At 46.6% G+C, this 27,510-nt stretch overlaps 1 protein-coding gene across 1 annotated transcript in view; it reads left to right on the forward strand.

The window, feature by feature from the left end:
* The window catches only part of LOC101684655 (calcium-binding protein P-like), a 53,455-nt gene that overhangs the window by 22,989 nt on the left and 2,956 nt on the right, over positions 1–27,510 (forward strand). The window lies entirely within an intron of this gene.

Genomic DNA, 27,510 nt, shown 5'->3' on the forward strand with positions numbered 1-27,510 from the left:
GGGAAGCTGTCAGCGCTCTTGGTGGTAAATACAAGCTTTCCAAAATTCCAAGATTTGTTTTAAAACTTGAGTTTCAAAATTGGCAGTGAACAATACCAGTTGTTTTCCTTGGAAGGGAAAACTCCCTTTGTTTTCCAAAAAATGTCTGCCAATACCCAAGTGTGAATTACCATAGATTTTTTTTTTTTTTGCTGGTCAGTCACTCTTTCAAGGACAAAGGATGTTACCCCCCAAAAAGGGGGGGACAGGGAGCCTGGGTGGCTTAGTGGGTTAAAGACTCTGCCTTCAGCTCAGGTCATGTTCCCGGGGTCCTGGGATCGAACCCCACATTGGGCTTCCTGCTCAGCAGGGGGCCTGCTTCCTCCTCTCTCTCTGTTTACTTGTGATCTCTGCCAAATAAGCAAATAAAATCTTAAAAAAATAAAAAATAAAGGTTTAAAAAAAAAAATCTGCCTCTGGCGCAGGTCATGATCTCTGGGTCCTGGGATCCAGCCCTGCATCAGGCTCCCTGCTCAGCAGGGAACCTGCTTCTCCCTCTCCCTGTGCTGCTCCCCCTGCTTGTGCTCTCTTGCTTGCTTGCTTCTCTCTCAAATAAGTAAATAAAATCTTTTTTTAAAAAGGTTGGGGGTGAGCTTTTCAAGGAAGAGCTTTTCCTCAGGATAACTATTTATCCTATGGTGTGCAGAGGACTTGATGACGGCTTTTTTTTTTTTAAGATTTTATTTATTTATTTGACAGACAGAGATCACAACTAGGCAGAGAGGTAGGCAGAGAGAAAGAGGAGAGGGAAGCAGGCTCCCTGCTGAGCAGAGAGCCCGATATGGGGCTCGATCCCAGAACCCTGGGATCATGACCCGAGCTAAAGGCAGAGGCTTTAACCCACTGGGCCACCCAGGTGCCCCTGATGATGGCTTTTTATTTTGTACACTCAAGGATGAGTTTTAATAAAACTAAGAATTTTTATTGCTTCCTCAGGGACTTTTTTCCCATTTATGTATGGATAGATGTATTTATTTATTTATTTATGTTTTAATTCCAGTATAACTAACATACGGTGTTCTTTTTTTTAAAGATTTTATTTATTATTTATTTGACACACAGAGAGAGATCACAAGTAGGCAGAGCAGCATACAGAGAGAGAGCGAGGGGGAAGCAGGCTCCCTGCTGAGCAGAGAGCCTGATGTGGGGCTCGATCCCAGGACCCTGAGCTAAAGGCAGAGGCTTAACCCACTGAGCCACCCAGGCGCCCCAGTGTTCTTTTTTTTTTTTTTTTAAGATTTTATCTTTTTATTTGAGAGAGAGAGAGCATGAGAGGAGAGAGGTCAGTGGGAGAAGCAGACTCCCTGACGGCAGGAAGCCCGATTTGACTTGATCCTGGAACTCCAGGATGATGATCTGAGCTGAAGGCAGCCACTTAACCAACTGAGCCACCCAGGTGTCCCTAAGGTACAGTGTTCTGTTGATTTTGGGTGTGCAATATAGCATCTCACCAATTGTGTACGTGACCCAGTGCTCTCATCAGGTGAGTGGATCTTCATCCGCTTCACCCGTTTCACCCATCATTGAGGACATCCTTTTTTTTTTTTTTTAAGATTTTATTTATTTATTTGAGAGTGAGAGCACAAGCTATGGGGAGCAGCAGGTGGAAAGTGAGAAGCAGGCTCCCCGCTGGACAGGGAGCCCAATGTGGGGCTTGGTCCGGGAACCCTGGGATCATGACCTGAGCCAAAGGCAGACACTTAACTGACTGAGCCACCCAGGCACCCCATTATCCAGGGCATTTTTTAAAAATATTTATTTATTTATTTATTTGACAGATCACAAGTAGGCAGACAGGCAGGCAGAGAGAGAGAAGGGAGGAAGCAGGCTCCCCGCTGAGCAGAGAGCCCGACGCGGGGCTCTATCCCAGCACCCTGGGATCATGACCTGAGCCTAAGGCACGAGGCTTTAACCCACTTAGCCACCCAGGTACCCCTATCAAGGGCTTTCTTAAGTGAAACTGGCCTTCGTCTTGTCTTACTGTCAGAATTTCCTGGTTTGTTGGCCTTGTTTCTACCGAGAAGAAGCAATGCTTATGAGAACACTTTGGTGCCGTGGTAGCTTTACCCACCATCACCATAAATGACTTCCGCATCAATGCAGTGAAAAAGACAAATTCTGACTTACTGTTTGACTTCCCAGGCCCCCTGGAAGAGTGTAGAGACCCCCAGACCACTCTAGTTTGTTTATTCATTCAAACATTTTCATGGAACCCCCAGGATGTTTGCTATGCTAAGCCTTATTCCAGGCCCTAGGGGCACCAAGGGCAACCAGACAAGACCTTGCACCTTCATGGGGAGACAGACCAGAAACATAGACACACATAAATAAACCAGAAATTTTCTCATGCTGGCCCATAAAAGTGAAAGAACATCACTGGGGAGGGGAAAATACTAGAGAGGTCAGGAAAGACCTCTCAGAGTGGAGACCTAACTGAAACCAAGAAGAAGGCCGTCTGATGTCCTTGTTAAAAGTCAGGGCTCCAGAGTGCAAAGGATGTAGGGCCTCTCCCCTCTGGTCCACAGGTCCCATTTTATTAAGAAGGCATCAACACACCGGATTGGAAAGAATCAAAACCCTGATGTCATCTTTCCTCTTTTGATGTCATCAAAACCTCTGATGTCACCTTTCCATTCAGGTAGTCTCTTTATTTTGTCTAAATTTCATTTTTATTTAATTTTATATATTAGACAGGGGAGAGGCAGAGGAGGAGAGAGAGAATCTTAAGCAGGTTCCACGCCCAGCACAGAGCCTGACCCTGAGATCATAACCAGAGTCAAAATCAAGAGTCAGTCATTTAACCACCTGAGCCACCCAGGCACCCACCAGGAAGTTCTTAATCCATTATAGAGGTTAGTGTTGTCCAGGAAGTCAGGCTCAGCTACCTTCCCCGGCAGCCCCAGGGCTGCGGGACTTCTCACCCTGAGTCAGTCTGCTGCTGATCCCTTCTTACAAGACTCTTAGTTGAGTCCATTCCAAGTGGGGATTCTTGATTCGGAGAGACTTAGTGTCAAAACTTATTTTTGAAAACATCTCCCTACTTTCTTCAAGGTCATCCTGGCTTATTGAAATCTTTTAAAATCTTGCCTCCTAAATCAATATATAAAGATTTCATTTATTTCTTTGATAGAGACACAGTGAGAGAGGGAACACAAGCAGAGGGGAGTGGGAGAGGGAGAAGCAGGCTTCCTGATGAGCAGGGAGCCCAACACCGGGCTCGATCCCAGGACCCTGGGATCATGACCCGAGCCGAAGGCAGATCCTTAACGACTGAGCCACCCAGATGCCCCTAAATCAATATATTTGAATTACTAATGAGCCTTTCTTTGTCTTTATCCAAGGCATGAAGGAAAATGTCAAACCATGTGCAGGGCACGATATCCAAACTAGCATGATTGTCATGCGACACATGGGTCATGTGCCTGGGCTCCAGCTCCTTCTCTGGCTGCTCTGATGTCTGGCTGCCATACAGACCGGGTTTCCTGCAGATTGCCCCACCCCCCCAAGGGTTTCTCTTTTTATAAGAAATGCACATGATTATATTAAGATACGCTGTTTCCTTCCTTAGAGTGTTTTACTCATTTCGTTTTGCAGAGAGGAATGGAGGTGCAGAGCCACACAGGAATTAAGAGCTGCCAATACTGGCTAAAACTCATTTTTTGGCAGTTCTGATCACGGAAAGTGGAAAGCAAGAAGGGAGCGAATGGGATTAAGTGGGGAGAAGCCTGATCCCTACATCTGGGCTTGGAACCTAAAAAGGGCTCAGATTCGCTTGCTCTGCGAATCCTCTACACCCTCTAGATCCTCTAGACCCAGATCCACCCCCCCCCCGCGTGGGGGGCATGGCAGAAGCGGGGATAGAAGGAGCCAAGTTTGGTGGCAGCTGCCCGAGCGTCTCCTCAGCCAAAAAGCAAGTGACATTTGATCCCTAGTTGGTTTAAAATGGGTTTAAAATTCCCCATTAAAATCGGGACTCGGGCTCAGCCCTAAGAGTGTCCCCCGCCAGCTCCAGGTGGCCCGCATCCTTGGCGGGGCAAGGCGGGTGACCCTCAAACAAGGCATGGGGAGCCCTCCGGCAAGGGGAGGCCCCGCAGATGCTCAGGATGGGGGCCAAGGGCAGGGAAAGTCTCAGCTCTGGCCCCTTCTGGTCAAAAGCTGAGTAAACAGGGGGGCGATGCGACGTTGTCCTACGTGGCCTGGGAGGGCCCCGAAGTTAGAGGTACAGTCACTTCTCGAGCCTTATGCCTGGCTCTGGGAGACGGGCCGGGTCCCTGAGGCTCCGGTAGCTGGACAGGGCGCCTCCCCGCCAACCCCCTCCCCGCCCCGCCAGCGACCGGCAGGGGTCAGTGTTTGGCGCAGGTGAGCGGGCCGCAGCCAGCCGCTGGATCTGGTTGCCCCGCCTGGGGGGTTGCCCCTACTTCTTTACCCATCTGGACTTGTTCACTGGTCATTATCTGAGTTCTTGCCTACCAGGACCCCTCATCTCTCCCGGCTCCTTCCAAGTAACAATGCCCGCACTCCTCCATAAGCACGCCACGCCACCTTGAATAATTAATTACTCCTTGGCCTCTTTCCGGACAGTGGTGCCAAAGGTGGATGTGGCTTGGATTCAGATTTGGGTCCAAGTTCCTGCTCTGCCAATTACCGGCTGTGTAGCCTTGGGCAAATCGCTATACCTCTCTGTGTCAAGCTTCTCGTCTTCAAAAATGAGCTAATGACCACGAGAATAACTATTATGAAGTGTGCCAAGGGTTTATATGCCACACGCTCTGCATAGTATCATCTCAGAGCTCCAGATGAGGATGCTGGCGGCCTGGCGGCTGGCGGCGAGAGCCCCTTAGCTGCGGAAGGTAGCAGACCAGGCACGTGAACCTGGGCTGGCTTCCCCCCACTCTCTCCCCCCGTGTTCCTCTGCCTTTCAGGGCTATCGTGAGAATTCCAGTGTGAATGTTTAATGATTTTTCTCTTCTAACACTTTGACCTGGATCCTGGTGGGTGTTCTCTCCTACTAAAAAAGCATTTTTAAATTTTAAACGGGAACGTCCCATTTTTAAAAGAGAAAGGCATTTTGCGATTGTTAAAAATGTTTTCAGGGGCGCCTGGATGGCGCTCAGTCGTTAAGCTTATGCCTTCGGCTCAGGTCAGGATCCCCGGGTCCTAGGTTCCAGCCCCGCATCAGGCTGCTTGCTTGTTGGAAGGCCTGCTTCTCCTCCCATTCCCTCTGCTTGTGTTCCCTCTCTCACTGTGTGTCTTTCTGTCAAATAAATCAAATCTCTAAAAAAAAAAAAAAAAAAGGTTCCCAGTTTAGGGCGCCTGGGTGGCTCAGTGGATTAAAGCCTCTGCCTTCCACTCAGGTCCGGATCCCAGGGTGCTGGCATCGAGCCCCACATCGGGCTCTCTGCTCCTCAGGCAGCCTGCTTCCTCCTCCTCTCTCTCTGCCTGCCTCTCTGCCTACTTGTGATCCCTGTCAGTCAAATAAATAAATAAAACCTTTTAAAAACAAAATAAATATTTTAAAAAAATGTTCTCGGTTAGTGACAGCAGCCCACTAGAACAAAACTTCCGGAAGGATGGGGGTCTCAGCCTTCTGGCTCATTGTCTGAGTCTGTTGCCTGACATACTTCTGGCTGCACAGTAAATACACAATAAATATGAAGGAATATATAAATTCATATGCCTCCTACATTCATTCCAAGACAGACCCTAACATGGAGCCATTTTTCATATCAACCATTCAATTACCAGGCAAGTGACACTAATTACTGACTCTAATAGCCATTGTCTAATTTAATTAAAGGGAATTATTGGATCTCCGGAAGCTTCTGCCATCCTCCCATTATCTAAGTCGTGGGGGTTCAATAACAGTCTTTTTATTAGTATGTTCGCATGATAAATTAAATAAACCAGCTTAATGGTTCATCTTTGTGACTTATGACACCGGGAGTAGGTGTGGGGAATGATAAATGTGGCAAAACTGAAGACTTGGAGAAAAGGCTGTGGGCTTGTGGCTCCAAACTTCCTGGGAGCTGTGCCTTGTGGCCTCCGGGCTCCATCCTTGCTCTGCTTCAATGGTGTGTTTGCCCTTGTCTGAAGCATTTTTGAGGACCTTGATGTCCCTTCATGCTGATCAGTTCCAGACGCCTAAAGGAGCAAGTCTGCTGTGAATAGTGACCAATAGGATAGCAACCACAGAGGCCAGACAAGAGGCAGTTTGAGACCAGCCAGCCAAGGGACCCAAGAGGGAAACTGGAAAATAAAACAGGTTATCTATACTGACTCTCCCCCTACAAGTCCGTTTTGGAAAAACAACAACACAGAATAATGGAAATCCATGGGACTTTTGGGGCAGTGGTAGTAGGGACAGAGAACAAAGAGTGTCTGAGTGTCAAACCAGCCAACTTCTTAGCTTAGCCGCTAGGTTCCAGTTTCCTTAATACTCAGTAGCAGCACCTGATACTGTGATATGTAACAAGAAACATATATTTGGGGGCACCTGTCGGTCCAGCAGCTGCCTTTGGTTCAGGTCATGATCCCAGCGTCCTGGGCTCGAGCCCCGCATCAGGCTCCCTGCTTCTCCCTCTCCCTCTGCCTGCCTCTCTGCCTAATTGTGTTCTCTATCTTTTTGCCAAATAAATAAATAAAATCTTTAAAAAAAAAAAAGAAAGAAAGAAATATATATTTGGCTTTTATCCCCCATTCCTGGCACAAAGCTCCTAAAACCCTTGGAATTTCCTGTCACGGGAGAGGAAGAGGTAGGTGTATCTGTTGTTATGTTAATAAGGCGACTTTTAGACCTGAGGGTCAGGGCCAACCACTGATTAGAGGGTTTTAATCCCGCACCCACCCTCCCAAACTCCAGGGAGGGGAGAGGGGGTGGAGGTTGATTTAATCAGCCCAGCCCGGGTAATAAGGCCTCTATAAAAACCCGAAGGGACTGAGTTTAGGGAGCTTCAAGGTTGGTGAACTTGGGAAGATTCAGGAAAAGTGGTGCACTCAGCAAGGGTATGAAAGCTCCCCACCCTTTCCCTTTATCCCTTTATCCTGTGAAGTGTTTCTCTGAGTTCTGTGAGGCACTCTAGCAAACTAATCCAGCCCAAGGAGGGAGTGGTAGGAGCCTCTGATTTATAGCTGGTTGATTGGAAGCACAGGTGACAACCTAGGCTTTCAACGGGTGTCTAAATTAGGGTGTGGGGGGGGCAGTCTTCAGTCTTATAGGACGGAACCATTCATCTGTGGGATCTGATGCTATCTCTGGGTGGACAGTGTCAGAACTGAGTTGAGATTCTAGGACTTCCTGTTGGTTTTCTGGGAATCCCCGTACACACAGGGAAACCCCCCCCCCACATTGGAATTGGAACTCAAAATATGGCAATGCTCGCTCGCTCCTGGTTTTCTTCCTGCTTCTCGGAACAGTCCTTTTATTTCAGCTGGAAAGTCTCTTTGGGGTGCCTGGGTGCCTCAGTTGGTTAAGTGTCCAATCTTCCTTTCTCTCTCTCACTTTCAAATAAATAATATATATATTTTTTAATCTCCTTAACCTTTGGTACATTCCATCCTCAGACTTCTGTTTTTCCTCTTCTACACCCTCTTGTTGGAAAGTGTTGTTAGAAAGTCTCATTCAAAGAAAGAAAGAAGGGACGCCTGGATGACTCACTCAGTTGGGTGTCTGCTTTCCACTCTGGTTGTGATCCCAGGATGGAGTCCCACATTGGGCTCCTTGCTGGGAGAGAAGCCTGCTTCTCCCTTTGCCTGCAGCTCCCCCTGCTTGTGCACTGTCTCTCTCTCTGACAAATAATTAAATAAAATCTTAAAAGGAAAGAAAGATGGGGCGCCTGGGTGGCTCAGTGGTTAAAGCCTCTGCTTTCGGCTCAGGTCATGATCTCAGGGTCCTGGGATCGAGCCCCGCATTGGGCTCTCTGCTCAGCAGGGAGCCTGCTTCCCTCTCTCTCCCTGCCTGCCTCTCTGCCTACTTGTGATCTCTGTCTGTCAAATAAATAAATAAAATCTTAAAAAAAAAAAAAAAGGAAAGAAAGAAAGTAAATAAGTCTGTCTCATCCATTTGTGTATCTAATTCCTACCTAATTGGGGTGATTCCCAGATTTACTACCAGTTCTGTCTCAGGTATTCAAAACAAAACAAAACAAAAAACCCTCAGGTCACCTGGGTGGCTCAGTCAGTTAAGCATTTGCCTTTGGCTCAAGTCATGATAATGAAAAACCCTGGAGCCGCACCCAAGAAGCAGGCACCAAGCCTCCACTGGATGCAAGTTGCAAGAGGTTTATTGGTTACATAGGCGCCTGCGGACGCATCAGCCTTTGTGGGCTGAGCGCACCGGGATAGGTTGGGGAGCAGATTATATAGGGCAGGGTTGGGGTGGCGGGAAGCGAGCTTACAGAAGCAGATGCTTGGTTACAGGAATCTGATTGGTAAATTTAAATCAAGCATTGTCAGGCACTGGGTTTAAGGCAAGGACACAACGGTTTGTTCTGGTGGGCCTTGGCTCAGCACTCTGGAAAGTCCCAGGTACACTCTTCCTCATTTGTCTTTTCTTTTGACAGACCGGGTGATCACAGACAATAGACATCCTGGTATGTGTTGCCATCCGGCTATGGGAACAATCAAGCCTTCAGCAAGGGGATAGGGGGTGCTTTGGGGACATCAGGTTACTTAAACAAGCCTTTAGCAAGGGGAGAGGGGTCTTTCAATCCCAGAGTCCTAGGATTGAGCCCCATGCTTCTCCCTCTCCATCTGCCTGCCCCTGCCCCTGCTTGTGCTCTCTCTCTCTCTGTGTCAATATAAATAATAAAATAATTTGAAAAACACTATGTTAATGATACTGGAATTAAAATAAAATAAAAAATAGGCAAAAAATGCATAGACACACACAAAAGCTACCAGTCATGTTGAATTTAGGGCCCATTTTACTTGAGTATGAGCTCATCCTAACTAATCAGATCTCTAATGACCCTCTTTCTTAAATAAGATCATGTTCTGAGGCACTGGGAAATTAGAACTTCAACATCTCTTTCCTTTTTTAGGGCGACACAGTTCAACCCACAACATACCCTTTTCCATTTTCTAATCCTGACCAACTCCTTTTCAGTCTGCATACTTCAGCTGAGGCCTCGTGTTTTCAAGAGTGTTCTCCCTGAAGCCTCTCTGTGGGCCTTCACTCTTCCGTAGCAGCTCTATGGCTGTAGCACATTTTATTAGAACTTGCTGTATGTGGCTGATTTTCCTTCCTTAAACTAGAACCCCGTGAGGTGAGGCACTACGTTTTCCATCTTTATTTTGTGCAGCACTTGTCTCTTCTATTTATTCGTTCAAGACTAAGTGGTTTGGAGACAAAAATCCAGTGACTGAAAGAATAGAAGTTTCTTTCTGTCCCCCGTGGCAGTCCTGAGTTGAGCCGTCCAAGTTAGTAAGGATTCTTCCCCACGTAGCATCTCAGAACTCTGGTTCCTTCCATAGTGTTGCTTTGGCAATATGAGGACTTTTTCCTCATCTTGATGGAAGCTGGCTAGTAGGCCCAGCTTCCCCCGCTGTCTTAGAGTTCGGACCCTAAGTGGTCCTCCTCACTTCTGCTCTCATTCTGTCGGTGAGAATTTAGTCATCCATGGCCACCTTTCGTTGGAAGGGAGTCTAGAAACAGCCACCCTTTGCTGGAAGGGAGTCTAGAAACAGCCACCCTTTGTTGGAAGGGAGTCTAGAAAGCACAGTCAACCCTATTCCAGTTCCATTGCCCCTTTTCTGCCAGTTCTGAAATCTCAAAAATTCTGAGAAATCAAAAGCTTTTTCTGAAGTTTGGCACACACTTGTTTGGGGGCAAAACCTGACCTGAAATGACATGAAGAATTTATAGAGGTACCTATACAAACCAGCTATTCTCCTCATTTAACCCACTTGGAATAAATATTAATGTGTTTTATTGCACAAGTGTCAATATTTTTTAAAAAGATTTTATTTATTTACAGACAGAGATCACAAGTAGGCAGAAAGGCAGGCAGAGAGAGGGAGGAAGCAGGCTCCCTGCTGAGCAGAAAGCCCGATGCGGGGCTCGATCCCAGGACCCTGGGATCATGACCTGAGCCAAAGGCAGACACTGAACCAACTGAGCCACCCAGGGGCTCCTACAATAATTGATTTTTGAATACTGAATCAGTCTTGCATCCCTGAAATAAACTCCACCTGGTCACGGTATATATTTCTTTCTGTATTTTGCTGAATTCTATTTGCTAATACATTTGCACATCTATATTCATTGGGGATTTTGGTCTGTAGGGATGTGTGTGTGTATTGGTATTGTCTTTCTCTGATTTTTATATCATGGTAATACTAGTTTCATAAAATGAATTGCTAAGTATTCCCCCTCTTCTGTTTTCTGCAAGAAACTGTGTAGAGATTAATTCTGCTTTAAATGTTTGGTAGAATTCTCCAGTGAAACCATCTAGGCCTGGAAATGACAGGGGTGGGAGTTCATTATAAATTCAATTTCCTTAATAGTCATAGGACTATTGGGGCACCTGGGTGGCTCAGTGGTTAAGCCTCTGCCTTCAGCTTGGGTCATGATCCCAGGGGTCCTGGGATCGAGGCCCACATCGGGCTCTCTGCTCAGCGGGGAGCCTGCTTCCTCCTCTCTCTCTCTGCCTGCCGGTTGGCCTACTTGTGGTTTCTGTCTGTCAAATAAATAAATAAAAATATTTTTTAAAAGATAGTCATAGGACTATTCAAATGACCTCTTTCATAGCAGATGAGTTGTGTAGTCTGTGTTATTTGAGGAATCGGTACATTTCATTTAAGTTGCCAAATTCGTGTGTGTAGAGGTGGTCAGTGTTTTGGCCTCCTGTGACTGCTATAACAAATTAACTTAGTGGCTTAAAACAACATTAAATTTGGGGGGCCTGGGTGGCTCAGTCAGTTAGGCATCTGACTCTTGAACTCAACTTGGGTCTTGATCACAGGGTTGTGAGTTTGGGCCCCACGTCATCTTAAAAAATGAAAAAAAAAAAATTCAGTGCATTCTGTCAGGGTTCTGGAGGCCAGGAATTCAAAACCAGGATCAATGGACCGAAATCAAGGTGATGAGACTACACTCCCTCCAGAGGCTCTGGGTATCTCTTTTTTTTTTTTTTTTTTAATTAAAGATTTTTATTTATTTGACACAGAGAGACACAGCAAAAGAGGGAACACAAGCAGGGGAAGCTGCAGAGAGAAAGGGAGAAGCAGGCTTCCCGCTAAGCAGGGAGTGGGATATGGCGCTCAATCCCAGGACCCTGGGATCATGATCTGAGCTGAAGGCAGATACTTAACGACTGAGCCATCAGGTGCCCCAGGCTCTGGGGATCTCTACACCCAATGTCGGGCTTCAGCTCACAACCCTGAGATCTAGCGTCACATGTTCTGCCAACTGAGCCAGCCAAGCACCCTCCCCCCCCCCCCCGCCCCGTTCCTTGCATTTTCCATCTTTCGGTTTCAGCCAGCATTCCTTGCCTTGTGGTCACGTCACTGCCATCTCTTCTTCCATGGTCACATGGCCTTCCCCTCTTCTGTGTGTTATATCCCCCTTTGCTGCTCTCTCATAAGGACACTAGTGATGGTAGTAGGACCCGCTAGGATAATCTCAGAAACCTTACTTAAATCCCTGTTTACTTACTTAACTCACAGTTGCAAAGCCCCTTCCTTCAAACAAGGTAATATTTATGGGTTCCAGGGATTGGGAACTAATATCTTAGGAGGCCATTATGCAACTTGCTACACACCATTCCCCCATTCTCCTTTTTTTAATTGAAAAAAAAAAAAATACTCTTAAGTAATCTCCATGCCTAACATGGGGCTCAAACGCAGAACCTGGAGACCAAGAGTCACATGATTCACCAACAGAGCCAGCCGGGAACTTCTCCCTGTGATCCAGTTGATGCCTGTCATGTCTACAGTGAGATCTCCTATTCCATTCCCAATATTGATGATGTGTTCTTTCTCTCTTTTTAAATGTCTTTCTTGGGGCACTGGGTGGCTCAGTGGGTTAAGCCTCTGACTTCGGCTCGGGTCCTGATCTCAGGGTCCTGGGATTGAGCCCCACGTCATGCTCTCTGCTCAGCAGGGAGCCTGCCTCTCCCTCTCCCTCTGCCTGCTGCTCCCCTTGCTTGTGTTCTCTCTCTCTGTGTCAAATAAATACATAAAATCTTCTTTTTTTAAAAGATTTTATGTATTTATTTGACAGACAGAGGTCACAAGTAGGCAGAGGCAGGCAGAGAGAGAGGAGGAAGCAGGCTCCCCACTGAGCAGAGAGCCTGAGGCAGGGCTGGATCCCAGGACCCTGGGATCATGACCTGAGCCAAAGGCAGAGGCTTTAACCCACTGAGACACCCAGGCGCCCCATAAATAAAATCTTTTTAAAAAATTTTTAAAAATGAATGTGTCTATCTTGCTGGAAATTTATTGATCTTTTCAGATAATCAGCTCCTCGTTTTATTGATTTTTTTCTTTTTTTCTGTTTATTTTTTTAAGATTTTATTTATTTATTTGTCAGAGAGAGATGGGGGGGGGGAGCACAAGCAGGGAGTGGGAGGCAGAGGGAGAAGCAGGCTCCATGATGAGCAGGGAGCCCAATGCAGGGCTCGATCCCAGGACCTTGGGTTTATGAGATGCTTAACCGAATAGGCCACCCAGGCATCCCTCTTTTCTGTTTTCCATTACTACTTTCTTTTTTCTGTCTTCAATTTCATGGTTTTTTTGCTCTTATCTATTATTTCCACTTACTTTGAATTTATTTTACTCTTCTTTTTTTTAAATAGGTCCTTGAGGTGGGAGCTTAGGTTACTGGTTTGAGATTTATCCTCTTTTTTCTTTTCTTTTCAAGCCCCGGGGTAGGGCTTGAACTCAAGACCCTGAGATCAGGAATCATATTCTCTACCAACTAAGCCAGACAGGCATCCCTCCTCTTTTCTAAAGTATGCATTTAGGGGTATAGATTTATTTCTCAGGCCTGCTTTAGCTGTGTCCCACAGATGTTAATGTTATATTTTCATTTTCACTCAGCCTAATGTATTTTTAAATTTCCCTCTAGACTTACCTGTTTGGCCCATGGATTATTTAGAACTATGTGGCTCAGTTTCCAAGTATTTTCACAATTTTATGTTATCCTTTTGTTACTGATTTCTATTTTAATTCCATTATGGTCAGAGAACAGATTCGTTCTGATTTCATTTGTTTTAAATCAGTTGAAGTATGTTTTAGGGCCCAGATTATGGTTTATGTTGGTATATGCTCCTTGGATACTTGAAAACAATGAATATTCTGCTGTTATTGGATGAAATACACATTAGATGGGTGCCTGGGTGGCTCAGTAGGTTAAGCCTCTGCCTTCAGCTCAGGTCATGATCTCAGGGTCCTGGGATCAAGCATGGCATCAGCCTCTCTGCTCAGCAGGGAGCCTGCTTCTCTTCCTTTCTCTCTCTTCCTGCCTCTCTGCCTACTTGTGATCTCTCTCTGTCAAATAAATAAAATCTTAAAAATAAATACACTTTAGATCCTTTTGGTTATGATCACATTGAATTCTTCTATATCTTTGTTCATTTTCCTTTCTAGCTGAAGTCTGAGGACAGGACTCTAAATGAGAGAAATCAGGAGGAAGTGACTGACCCAGGTAGTGGGTAATAGGATAGAATATATCTACCCAATTGACATAGATTGGGAAAGACACCCTGGGGCACCTGGGTGACTCAGTCCGGTAAGTGACCGACTCTCAATTTAGGCTCAGGTCACGATCTCAGGGTCCTGGGACTGAGCCCCGCATCTCTGCTTTTCTTCCTTCCTTCTGACACTCCCCCGGCTTGCAGTCTCTCTCTCTCTCTCTCTCTCTCTCAAATAAGTAAATAAACCTCTAACAAGGAAAGACAGCCTGGAATTTTCTCCCCTTTTAACAAGATACCACTGAGGCCCTTTCTTTCGCAGATGTTCTACAAATGGAAAGGAAGCAGTTCAGAGCAGGGAATAGAGACCCTCATCCTACCTGGAATCGGACATCCATCCCCTCATCTCTGACTGGGTTCACAGGGATGCAGCTAACCTCAAGGTCAAAATTCCTCCATGAACAACCTTAACTCTTGCCCAAGCCTTCTCTGTCCCTTTTCAGAACCCTCCCCGCCCAGGAAGCGGGAATCTGAAGCCAAGCCTATACCAGCCACTCCTTCCCAGTTGTTAAGGAAAAGAACCAGAAGCTGGGGGCACCTGGGTGGCTCAGTGGGTTAAAGCCTCTGCCTTCGGCTCAGGTCATGATCCCAGGGTCCTGGGATGAAGCCCCGAATCAGGCTCCCTGCTTAGCAGGGAGCCTGCTTCCTCATCTCTCTGCCTATTTCTCTGTGATCTCTGTCTGTCAAATAAATAAATAAAATCTTGAAAAAAAAAATAGACCAGAAGCTGGAGGCTGGATTGTCCCCTGGCAACCTCGCCCACTACCAAGAGTAGGACAGGTGGGTTCCTGCCAGACGCCGCCACCCCCAGAGCCTGCACAATTGAGGCTGTGAGGGGAGCCTGCCCTTGGCATTCACCTCCTGGAGGCAAATGGGTACTGGCCCTGGGAAGGTCCGAGGAAGCCTAGAGACCCCTCCCCTCCCTGTTGCTTGGTGCTGTAGAGGTGGTTCTAGGGAGGGCCTGCCACCTGGGGGGACAGCTGAGACGAACCCTTGGATGAGACTCCACTGCAGGCATGTGGGGCTTCCTCCTCATCTCAGGTCGGCAGGTGGCATGGACTGGTCTTGCCTGGTGTGTGAGCCCTTCGGTAGTGTGCTTTGGAGTTACCTGCCAAACCCTTCCCAGACACATGCTCTCTGCTTCCCTCCCAATCTGTCTCTTTCTCTCTCCTGCTCTCATTCTTCCTCTTTTTTTTTCCTATCCTTTTAAGTCTGATTTTTTTTCTTTCTTGTCTCCTCTTTTTTCCTCTTTTCTTTCCCTCTCCCCAGTTTTGCTTTATTCTCCCTCTCCCCTGTCTCTTTCCCTCCCTTTTACATGATCTCTAAAACACAGTCTCTTCCCAGAGCTGATTCTCTGAGAGAGGAGACATTTGTCCAGGGGAATAACTCTTGGCATGACCTTAAATTTGTATCGTTAGTGGTCAGTTAAATTCTTCCTGCAGAAGACTTCTGTATTCTTTCTAGGTTTTCCTTGAAAAAAATTACACATATGGTGAAATAGATATATTATATACATTTATGTATCTATATACACACAACAAATACACACACACACACACACACACACACATATATAAAATGCCTTAAATGAAAAGAACTGCCAGTTATCTGATTAAAAAGAAAAGTTCCTTTTTCTATCCCTTTTCTCCCCGCTTCCTTCCCTACCCCGGCTTTCCATATATCAAGCTGTTTTATCACCATCTGCAGGGGCAGCCGGCCACCTGCCATAGAGCTGATGGGCTGGTGACAAAACACGAGGAACTGTCACCTCACAAGTTCAGGGGCAGCATCAGAATAGTCCCCAGTGGCTAAACCACTTCAACAACCTCTTTTACTTTAAAGAGATATACATTATCTGATTTAAAAAAAAAAAAAACTATAAAAATGTAAGTAAAAAATCTCCCCCACCCAATGTCTCCCTCTCTCCCGTTCTCACTGTCACCCTGTCCCCTCAGAGAAACCACTGTGGCTTTCTATGTCCTTGCAGATTATCTTTATGCAAATGATAACTTTGGTGATGATATATTCTTGTCCCCCCGCTTTTTAGACAGAAGGTAGACGCCTATAATCTTATTCTATACCTTTTTTCACTTAACAATCAGGATTTTTTTTTTAGATTTTATTTATTTAATTATTGAGAGGGAGAGAATTAGAGGACAAGGGGGTAGAAGGTCAGAAGGAGAAGCAGACTCCCCACTGAGCAGGGAGCCCGATGCGGGACTCGATGTGGAACTCAATCCCGGGACCCCGGGATCATGACCGGAGCTGAAAGCAGTTGTTTAACTAACTGAGCCACCCATGCACCAACAATCAGGATTTTATTAACAAGTGTTTATTGGGGTGCCTGGGTGGCTCAGTTGTTAAGTGTCGCATCTGCCTTCAGCTCAGGTCATGATCTCAGGGTCGGATCGAGTCCCACCTCAGACTCCCTGCTCCATAGGGAGCCTGCTTCTCCCTCTCCCACTCCCCCTGTTTGTGTTCCCTCTCTTGCTGTGTCTCTCTCTGTCAAATAAATAAAATCTTTAAAAAAAGAAGGGAACACTGAAGACTTCGGGATAAAGAAATGACTTATAGGGCTGAGACAAGACGGGGTGGTATGGTAGGCATGTCATTAGTGCCCTAAGACAGTATTAAAATCTTATCTCTCAGTTTACATTGAAAGGCGCCCCCTATCAAATAAGCTTTCTGATTTTCAGTTTTCCTTTCCAATGCAGTTTCAGTTGCGTGACAGGTAAATGCATGGTGGTTTCCCTGGAATATACTGATTTATTCATGCCCCGTTTAATTCATTCATCCAACCGGTATTCATCTAGCACCTGGAGAGTCAGGACTTGGGGCTCTGAAGTCAAGGTCCCAAGCTATGCTATGAGGGCAGAGTGAAGAGGGTGATTTCCGCAACCTCTCGGCTAGACCCGCTTTCTCTCTGGAACAATGTGACACAGAAAGCAAAACCAGAGCTTCAGAGAAGCTGTCCTCTCCCTCGAATACCAAGATCAACAATGGTCTCATTTTTCCCAGACTTCCAGCTCCCTGCAGTGGGAAGGAATCAGCAGGAGAGTCAGGTGGAGAGGGTGAGGTCCTGGTCACCAGTGTGGATCGTAAGGTTAGCCAAGAGAAACTCAGGGCAGAAAATTCTCTTGCACGTAACCGGGACTCAATGGTATATCATTGCTGGGTTCAGTTCTCCCTTTGGAGGTTCAAGACTGAGGGGCCGGGACAGAAATGCCTCATGGCCACTTGCCTCCCCACACCCCGATTCTTCTCATCTTTGCAGTTTCCTGCTCTTAGAGAGCAGAGGATAAGGACTGAGGTGTCATTCAAGCTTCAGGATAGACCTGGTCAGCCTCTTCAATGAAGCCGAGGTGGCAGAGGTAGCCCCCTAGGAAACCCCTTGGCAACTTGGAGACTTCTCAGCCCAGAGAGTCACACTTCTGCCCAAGAGCTGTGCCAAAAGCGAATCTGGGGCATGCAAACATTCACAGTACAAACAGGACATGGGGCACGGGAGAGGCTTCCAAGGAAACCTTCTCGGGGACAAATAAAATGCTTTTATTGAGAGAGGTCTTGGGTCAGTCCTCCAGATCATCTCTGAAATGAAACAAGAATCCGCCCCCAGTTACTCACCCTGGGCTGCAGGAGGGGCTCCCTCACGGAAGGAAACCCCTGGTTGCTTTGAGAGTGAAGCGGGGTGGGAATCCTTTGTTTCAGAGTCTGGCTCACCATTGGAAGGAGATCAGCCTTAGGCAGGGATGTTGTTGATTCTCAGGTCCAAGCCCAGTTCTGCCTCTAAAGCCAAGTTCTCCCCATTTGGGGCCATGCTGGGAAGGGGACAACACTGCTTTTAACTGCCGTCTACACACACACTTGACAGGGGTCCCAGATGCCACGTTTTTGGCCCTCCCATGCCTCAGACCCTGCGACACTAAACATCCAGATGAAAGATTCAGGTAGGCACAAACTGACTTCTCCTACAGGCCACTGATGCTAAAACAACTGGAAATTGAGATGACTTCATTTTGGCTATCTGACTATTTTAATAAAGGGGAGAGGAGAATGAAGAAAATACTCTTGAGTCTTCAGCTCGAGTGCCAAGCACACAGCACGTGACCCCAGATTCCTGGAGGGACACAACTTGCTAGGGCGGTTTTTTATGAGTGATAAAAACCACGACAGTACATGAAATCAACCACATGTATTGGGATACAGCTGATATTCCGTGGCAATGATGTAAGATTCGTGGTTTTTTTGTTAAAATAGACACCAAGATTCAGAACTTTGTGACTATTTTGCTATGATAACAGCTGAAAATGACCCTTCAACTACCCATCTTGGGGAGATCCCCACCACCATCATGTCTAAGAAATCAGGGTCCCCAGTCCCTATGCCCCCACTCCAAGCATTTCAGATGCCATATCTTCTGACAGGCTGGAGTGTTAAGTAACTACTCTGTTCAGTCACGTGGCTTATTCTTGTCCTGACCGTTTCAACCATCTCCTTAGATCTCCCTGCATGACATCGAAAGTTCATTGATCATTTGGACAATACAGCTGGAGTGGGAGTAGAGAAACTCTGTGGGAGGGGTGTAAAAATGGGTTCAACCCTGAGAGATCTTCGTGAAATTTCTCCTGCTCCCTTCATTCAAACCTCTTAGATCTACTCTTGAAGCGGATAGGGGAGAGACAAAAGCCAATGAGTAAAGGCTTCCAAAAACAAACAAGGGGCTCCTGGGTGACTCAGTCAGTTAAGCAACCGCCTTTGACTCAGGTCATGATCCCAGGGTCCTGGGATCGAGCCCCTCATCAGGCTCCCTGCTCAGCGGGAAGCCTGCTTCCCCCTCTCCCTCTGCCATTTCCCCTGCTTGTGCTCTCTGACTATCTCTCTGTCAAATAGATAGATGACAGATGATAGATAGATGATAGATAGATAGATAGATAGATAATAGATAAAATTTTTAACTTAAAAAATAAAAAAAACAAGGTGCTGCCTCCAGGGTATTGATTTACCCTCTCTGTAAAATGGGGCAATTTTTTCCCTGTATCTCACACAAGATAGAAGATGAGATGGTACACAGGTACTTGGAAGATTAAAAAGCACCATACAGGGGTGCCTGGGTGGCTCAGTCTGTTAAGTGTCTGCCTTCGGCTCAGGTCATGGTCCCAACATCCTAGGATCAAGCTCCATGTCAGGCTCCCTGCTCAGTGGGGAGCCTGCTTCTCCCTCTCCTAGCTGCTTGTGCTCTCTGTTGCCATGACTGTCAATCTATCTCTCTCTCAAATAAATAAAATCTTTTTAAAATTTTTAAAAATAGGGGCACCTGCATGGCTCAGTGGGTTAAAACCTCTGCCTTCAGCTCCGGTCATGATCCCCAGTGTTCTGGGGTGGAGCCCCACATCCAGCTCTTTGCTCAGCAGGGAGGCTGCTTCCCTCTCTCTCTGCCTGCCTCTCTGCCTACTTGTAATCTCTGTCTGTCAAACAAATAAATAAATAAAATATTTTTAAATAAATAATATAAAATAAAAAATAAAAATTTTAACAATATAAATAAATAAATAGCACCATACAAACATAAGAGGGCTTTCTCATGGGAGAAAGCTGGGACTTGAATCCAACCCATCAACTCAAAGTTCACTGCTCAATCCAATCCACCACAGCTGCTGTACACAGATGTCAGCTCTGTCTGAGACCAGGCCAAGGCCATGTCCAGAAGCAGATCAAAGCACAGAGGAGAGCCTGAGTGGTGTGTCAACCTGGGGGACCAGGGCGTGGGACCCGAGAAATAAAGTCAGCTCCTAATGCTCTCTGGGCTCAGAGGGGTAGCTGCAGAAATAGCACTGGGTGTCCTTCCTCTTGAATATTAAAATGCTCATAATACTCTCTCCATGTCCCAGATTATGATGTGGAGCTGGAAATTAGCATTCTGTTCCAACATACTGTGGCACCTTCGCTTTGGGGGTTGAAATGATGGTTTTTAATAAGCTGGCTCCAGGCACCCATCACCAATAATGGAAGTTCTGCCCAGGAAGATAGATCACTTCTTGTTAAAAGACCACAGGGCAATAAATTTCCCGTCATAACTCAGCTTCCAGATCAGGACCCCAGAGAATCGCTTCCATTTTTTAGCACGAACCAACCCCTCCGCCCTGGCCCCTGCCCCTGAGCCGCTGGGCCTCACTGATCCTGACCATTGACCTCGGTCATGGCTTTTCTTTGCCCTGACTCTTTGCACTTGCATTTGGCGGTTCAGTGAGATCCACACAGATGTAATTTGTGGATGCAACTGTGCTTTAGGACTGGATGGGTGGAGAGAGGCTACAAGAAGTACCAGAGCCTGAGTCTTAATGCTGTTATTAGCAAACACAAATTTCTGCTATCCCAAGGATCCAAGTCATTAAGACTGCACAACAAGCTTATTATAGAAATTCTAGTAAATGTAATCATATCCATCCATGTTGGGTTTTTCTTCCTCTTACATCTGAGCACTTGCGCTAGTTGTAGGGAAATTAGGACTGTTGTATAAATAATTTGATTTTTAAAGACGCCACATAGCTAGTGAAGTTAAACACATTATCTACCCTATAATCCAGAAATTCTATAGGAAATAAGTGGATTTTTCCACCAGAAGAACTGTTCAAGAATATTCATAGTAGCAAAAAATAGAAACAATTTCAATATCTATCAAGAGGTGAATGGATAGGGGCACCTGGGTGGCTCAGTGGGTTGAGGATCTGCCTTTGGCTCAGGTCATGATCTCAGAGTCCTGGGACTGAGACCCACGTTGGGCTCTCTGCCCCGCTGGGAGCCTGTTCCCCACCACCTGCCTCTCTGCCTACGTGTGATCTCTGTCTGTCAAATAAATAAATACAATCTTTAAAAAAAAAAAAAGGGTGAATGGATAAACTAGTTGTGGTATGTCCATACAATGGAATAGCATAGAGCAGTTTCAAAGAATAAACTACTGATACACACACCAACGTAGACAAATCACACATTTTGTGGAATGGCATAAAGCAGACCCAAAGAGTCTACCATACGATTCTACTTATATGAATTTCAAAGTAAAACTAATTCATAGCAATGGAAATCAGAATAGCAATCATCTCTGGGATATACTGAAAAGGAACCTCCATGGGTGCAGGAAATGTTCTATATCTTGTTCTGAATGATGATTCCATGGGGAAATATTCTTTGAGTCATGTATTTAAAAATCAATGCACTTTATTGAATTATGTTCTACCTCAAAAGTGGGGGGGGGGAGAGAAGCTTTTTTTATAAAACACCCACAATATCTTTTCCTGACATAGAAAGATGTCTTTGATGTCTTCATCAGATATTAAAAATCCAATTTCAGGGCGCCTGGGTGGCTCAGTGGGTTAAGCCGCTGCCTTCGGCTCAGGTCATGATCTCAGGGTCCTGGGATCGAGCCCCGCATTGGGCTTTCTGCTCAGCGGGGAGCCTGCTTCCCCTTCTCTCTCTGCCCACTTGTGATCTCTCTGTCAAATAAATAAAATCTTTAAAAAAAAAAAAAAAGAATTGAAAATCACTGGGCACCTGGCTGGCTTGATTGGTGGAGGGTTGTGAGTTCAAGCCCCCTTTTGGGTGGGAAGTCTACTTTAAAAAAAATTAAATTAAAGGGACGCCTGGATGGCTTAGTTGGTTAAGGATCTCCCTTCCGCTCAGGTCATGATTCCAGGGTCCTGGGATCGAGGCCCGCATTGGGATTGAGACCCGCATTGGGCTCGAGCAGGGAGCCTGGAGCCCCTCAGCAGGGAGCCTGCTTCTTCCTCTTCCTGCCACTGTCCTTGCTTAAGAGTGCCTGCTCTCTCTCTCTGACAAATAAATAAACAAAACTTTTTTTAATTTAAAAAATTAAATTAAATTAATAAAGATAAATAAAAAGTAAGTGAATAAATAAAAAATTAAAATGTCATAGCTGAACTTTTTTATGAATAAAAAAATCATAGCTGAACACTCAGCCGTGGTTGTAACTATCTTCTATCCGAAGGACATCAAGAAATGACTGGTGCCAAATAGTTTGAAGGGTTTTCTCCTCTCCTCCTGCATCCCAGGGACTAAGCACGTGTTCCGGCCAGCACACAGGGCCACACCAGGTAGTGCCAATAAAACCAGACTCAGACACCAGACAGCACTCTGGGCTCCTCCTTGTCAACTGGGAGGGCAGTTATCCTCAAAGGCTCTGGGTCCTGTTGGCCATCTCCCTAAGTGAAAAAGTAGATGGCAACACAGATCCAAAATCCAAATCTTTTTCCTGAGATTTTAAAAAATTTTTACATCATGTAGAAAGCAGCCCACTTCTATTTCCCATGACAATGCTAGCAGGGTCAGCTGCTTATTTGTTCATCTTAACCTTCTTTATAAACCTCTTCTACCCTACTTTTACTCCTCCCCTGCTCACCAGGGAAATTCAAAGCCACGGAGTGGAGCGCAACTATAATAGAAAATCCGGAGCACCTGGGTGGCCTCGGGTCATGATCCTGGGGCCCTGAGATCCAGCCTTGCATCCGGCTCCCTGCTTTCTCCCTCTCCCACTACCCCTGCTTGTGTTCCCTCTCTCGCTTTGTCTCTCTCTCTGTCAAATAAATAAATGAAATCTTTAAAAAAAAAAAAAAAAAGAAAAGAAAAAGAAAACCCATCTTTCCTTAACAAGGGCTAGCGCTGGGGGCAGGGAGAAGGGCCAGTCTCTTTTTCTCCCCCTCAGCACTAGCTGTCAAATATTTACTTTGGGGCTGTGTGAACCTAGCCAAGGGGTGCCTCGATCCAGTTTGGGCTGGTCCCCACCCCTCCCTCCCTTCCTCAACCTGTTTCCTGCATTGTTGTTTCTCTATGGAAACAGACATAAATTTGCAAGAGTGTGAGAGCAGTTTAAAATTTTTATAAGTGTACCAATCTTACGTGTTCCGCTTAATTAATCTTTCACAGGCAACCCCACCCGTGTGACCACCACCCTGATAGAAACGTGGAATATTTTAAGCACTCTAAAGGGCCCCCCTTTTGTTCCCTCCCAATCAATACTGGGGAGGAGGAATTTTTTACCTAGAAAATGTGAAGCGTTCTAGTGCTTGAATTTTGAAGATTCAACTCCCATCTCCCTATCGAACATACTTAGGGGCATAACAGTGTTCTCCTTCTCGCTGATGAATTATTTTTTTAAAGTAAACATGGAAACTATCTCCATGATCCATAAATGTAGAAATGGTTTTCCACCTGATGACATACCTCAAGGACTAGATACTATGCAATCCTTAAAACCATGCTCTTGGAGAACATTTAATGACACGGAGAATAATATTAAATTAACAGGCAAGATACACAAATGTTCATGCAGAAACTCAGTTTTGAAATCATATGCATAGGGAAGGAAAAACAACTGAAGAAAATACAACAAAATATTAGCTTTGATAAACTTTAGGTGGTAGACTATGGGATGGATTTTATTTTTGTCATTGTATTTTTTATCTTTGAGATTCTGGATGATGGAATTTGTTACTTTTCTAATTAGGAAAAAAACCTATTTTCTTTTTAAATGTGGATCAAACAAAATGACAAACATTTGGGGAAATGGTCTTCTAAATCACACAACTTATTTTGTGGCACATTATGTGGTTATTTATTTATTTATGTTTTAAGATTTTATTTATTCACTTGACAGAGATCAAAAGTAGGCAGAGAGGCAGGGGCGGGGCAGGCTCCCCAGGGAGCAGAGAGCCGATTCGGGGCTCCATGCCAGGACCCTGGGATCATGACCTGAGCTGAAGGCAGAGGCTTTAACCCACTGAGTCACCCAGGCACCCCTATGTGGTTTTTTAAATGGCATTTTGAAGACTGTAACCTGGAAAATTGCCTAGGATGTAGTCAGAGTATAGTGTTTCTTAAAATCATGGGGCGCCTGGCTGGGTCAGTCATATCAGGATTTGAGTTCAAACCCCACAGTGGGCGTAGAGCTTGCTTTTTAAAAAATTAAAAAGAAAAGAAACCCAGGACAGGATGTGTAGAATTAAGGTGGGGAGGAGGGGACACAAAAGTTGGTTGTAAAACAGGAGTACTAAAATCTCAAATGGAAAAAAAAAATGTTTTAAATGCTTAAATGCTTGTTTACTAAAATTAGTTTTTAAAATAGGCATGGATTTAAAGCTCCACATTTTATTTTCTGTGATCTGGATATGTTTTTTGTACTTTGAGGGTTTTGGTTTTTTTTTTTTTTTTTTTTTTTTTTAAGGCAAGAATGTTGGGGGTAATCATTTCAATGTGTTTTAGTCTGAAGCCTTTGGGCAACTTTAGATGTGGCCTCTTTTACTCAGAATCGGATTCCACAGAAAAGGTTGTGTCCAACACTGTAAATCCTTAATTTTCACAAACGCGGGACCCGACTAACGCAAAAACGACCCAAGTGCCAAAGACTTACTACCATTTCTGGGAAGCTCACTCCATGAGATCTTGACATTTATTTTTCCACACAAACGCCTTCGTTTCCGATCGATCCCGTGATTTCTCCTGTACAGAGATGAGGGGAGGCCAGCGCAGGGATGTGAGAATCGAACAACAAACTAAAATTGAAAAGCCCTTCTACCGGCTTCTGCCTCCCCGCCTCCTCCCCCTCCTCGCCCCCAGCTTCCCACCCCCCACTACACACACACAAAGTCCAGATTGCTTAGGGTGCTCCTGGTCTGGGTGCCAACCTTGGCCCCACCTGCCCTAAAAGATGTGGCCCTGGTCGGTGAATTTGACCCAGGTGCCACGCCTCTCCCCCCGTCTCGGGCAAAGTTAGACAAAGGGGTCTTTCCAGGACCCAGAAAGCCTGGGGATCCAAGGTCGCCGAGGAAGATGAAAGGACAAACCCCTTCGATCCGAGTCCCGTAGCAGGCAAAAACCAAATGGGGGGCTGGGGAGAACGGGGAGCCTCTCATCCCGACAACTCCCTCAGGCCTCTTCTCGGGTTTGCCAGGGTGGTGCTGCCTCCCGGCTCTAGATCTGACCCCAAATCAGGAGGCCAGGTGCTTCTTCGTTGGTTCGGCGGTATTGGGTGCCTTCTTGACGGTCGCCGACCCGCCAGGGAGGGGAAGCCGGCCGCCACCGGGACCTGGAGTAGCGGAGTCCCCCCTACCCTGCGCGCCCTGTCCCCAGGACACTGCAGTTTATGCAGCCAGGAAGAGACCGCAGGATAAAGTCTTTGATCCTCCCTTGCTCCAGGATCCTAGATTCCTTAAAAAGAAAAAAGGAAAAAAAAAGGGGGGGGTGGAGAAGAAGAAGAAGAAAATGGAAAAAACCCAAATCCGCAACTCCGTCCCCACACGCCGCTCTGTGCAGCCTCCGCCGCCCTGTCGCTGGGAAGGCCGCGCCAGCTTCCCAGGTCTGGCGTCTCCGCAGGCCAGTATTTTCTCCGCCACGAACGTGGGGGTGGGGAGGACGCCCCATTTCCCAAGTTCAAGGTTCCAGAGCCTGAGGAGACCGAGGGCTCCTTAGGCCTCCGCGGCTGCCGGCTGCAATCACCCCACCGGGGGAGGGGCGCTTTGAAAACAGAGGCGACCTTCTCAGAATAACGTGCTCGAATGTTCTCTAATAATCCATCTGCTCTAGCTATTATTCTTTGGGTATTTAATTTTTTAAGATTTTATTTTTTAAGTAATCTCTACACCCAACATGGGGCTTGAACTCACCAGCCCCGAGGTCAAGAGTTCGGGCTCCACCGACTAGGCCGGTCAGGCGCCCCTCCTTTGCTATTTATGCGTTTGTTTTTCCTAGGGATTAAAAAAAAAAATATATATATATATATATATAGGGGATTTTGCTGCCTAAAAATAAGGTAAGAAAACATGACTTAGGAAAGAGTGAAAATGAAAAAGCTGCCATTATGTCGATCCTGACTACTACACGGCTCTCACTTGCTGGAGAGCCTCAATAACCGGGATTTTTAACGCAGACCTGGCGAGTTTTCCGCGCAAGACAAAGAACAGACGCTTGTTGATAAAGCAGTGCAGGCTTGGCTGGGAGCGGCCCGGCCTCTCCGTTCCGGGTCCTTCCACAACCCTCCCCTGCCCCCTTTCTCTCCGCCCGCTCCGCGCCCGGATCCAGCTCCCCGAGGGGTGAAGGAATGTTTATAGCCTGGCTCAAGTTCGATGACAAAACCCTGCGTGGAGGGGGAAGGGCAGTGAACTTCAACCGTCAGTCGGACAAAGGCCGAGCGCAGGTCTAGGACGAGGCTAGAATGGAGAGCCCAGGGTCCTCAGGAAGGGTACCAGGCCCGCTGTCTCCTTTCCCATGCCTGGGGCCAGCGGTGCCCGGCCGGTAGCCGACGCCGACATTTGGTGCAGTCCCGCCTGCGCGGGAGTGGGGCGGTCACCGTAGGAACGGCTACAAGCGGCGGCTCACTGCGCAGGCTTGGCCCAGCTCTCAGAACCCGGTGCTGACGCCCGTGCCCGCTCCTCTGCCTGCTCTTCCCAGCCAAAGCCCCGGGCCCCACTGATCTCTGCACAGCCTGCGTTTTCCAGCCTCCTCCCCGAGTTTTGCTCGCATCTTCCCTCCTGGATTTATGTTATAAACATCTTTCAAGGTGTTACTCCAAGACCTTTTCTGGGAAACTCCCCCAGATGCCACGGGGAGAGAGGCGAATCTTTCTCAGTCCTTGTGAGAAAGACTTGTTCTGGTTGTAGTCATGGACCCCACCACGCGACGTCAGAGGTCCCATCTGAGGAAGCTGTAGACCCAAGAACTGGCGGCAAGCGTGAGGCAGGGCTCAGTGGGATGGGAGATGGTCTTTCCAATGTCTCTCCAAAAGCCTCCCACCCCCAGGGGAAGATTCTGCACGCGGTAGGCCCTGGGTAAATGAGTAGTGGATTGAACTAAATTTCCGTTTGTCTTTAATCACGTGTTGATGGTGGTGTTGTTTGCACTTATGCAAATCTGCCTGGTGCACCCAGGTGAAGGTAGGTCTAAGGAGTTTAAGTGCACCTGTGTGGCATCAGAAGCTGGCTGCTGATGCAAACAGGTGTTTGCCAGTGTCCAGGGGGCCCTTGTGAAAAGGGGCATGCAGGAAGAAACTGGGATTCCTGATTTCTCCGGGTGGTGTAGACAGAGGATTTTAGACATTAAGAGCTCCTGCTTTGGGATGCCTGGGTGGTTCAGTGGGTTAAAGCCTCTGCCTTCAGCTCAGGTCCTGATCCCAGGGTCCTGGGATGGAGCCCCGCATTGGGCTCTCTGCTCGGCAGGGAGCCCGCTTCCCCCGCTCTCTCTACCTGACTCTCTGCCTACTTGTGATCTCTGTCTGACAAATAAATAAATAAAATCTTAAAAAAAAAAAAAAAAGAGCTCCTGCTTTGGGGTTAGGCTCTGCTGCAGCAGGCCGAGGGACTCTGATCAAGTAATTTACCCTCTCTTGGTCTCAATTTCCTCATTTTATGAAGTGTGCGCTCAATTGTAGGTTTTGTCAGTGTGAGAGCAGTAGCTCCAAAGGGGACATGAGCAGGAGGCGTTCGCTTGGAGTGGAGGGAAAATGGGTACCGGTGAGTCCAGAGTGTGTGTGTAGATTACTGTGTTCCCCTTAAAACCAAAGGATTAGCAGTGTCAGTGCCTAACGACTTGGGCAAGTGCCCCCCTCCTGCAGCTCTGAACCCTGTCCACATAACACCAGCAGCGTGGATCCCCTCCAGCTGCTCCTCAGATCCTGGCGCTTACCAAGCTTCTGGAAAGGATTCAGGAATGGTGGGGGGTGGGGAGACAGCGGTTCAGAGACTAAAATAGACTGAATTTGTTTTTCACCTTTTATGTA

The sequence above is a fragment of the Mustela putorius genome, unplaced genomic scaffold, assembly GCF_011764305.1.
Source record: "Mustela putorius furo isolate JIRA1106 unplaced genomic scaffold, ASM1176430v1.1 tig00003962_pilon_pilon_pilon, whole genome shotgun sequence".
In the NCBI taxonomy this organism is placed as follows: Eukaryota; Metazoa; Chordata; class Mammalia; order Carnivora; family Mustelidae; genus Mustela; species Mustela putorius.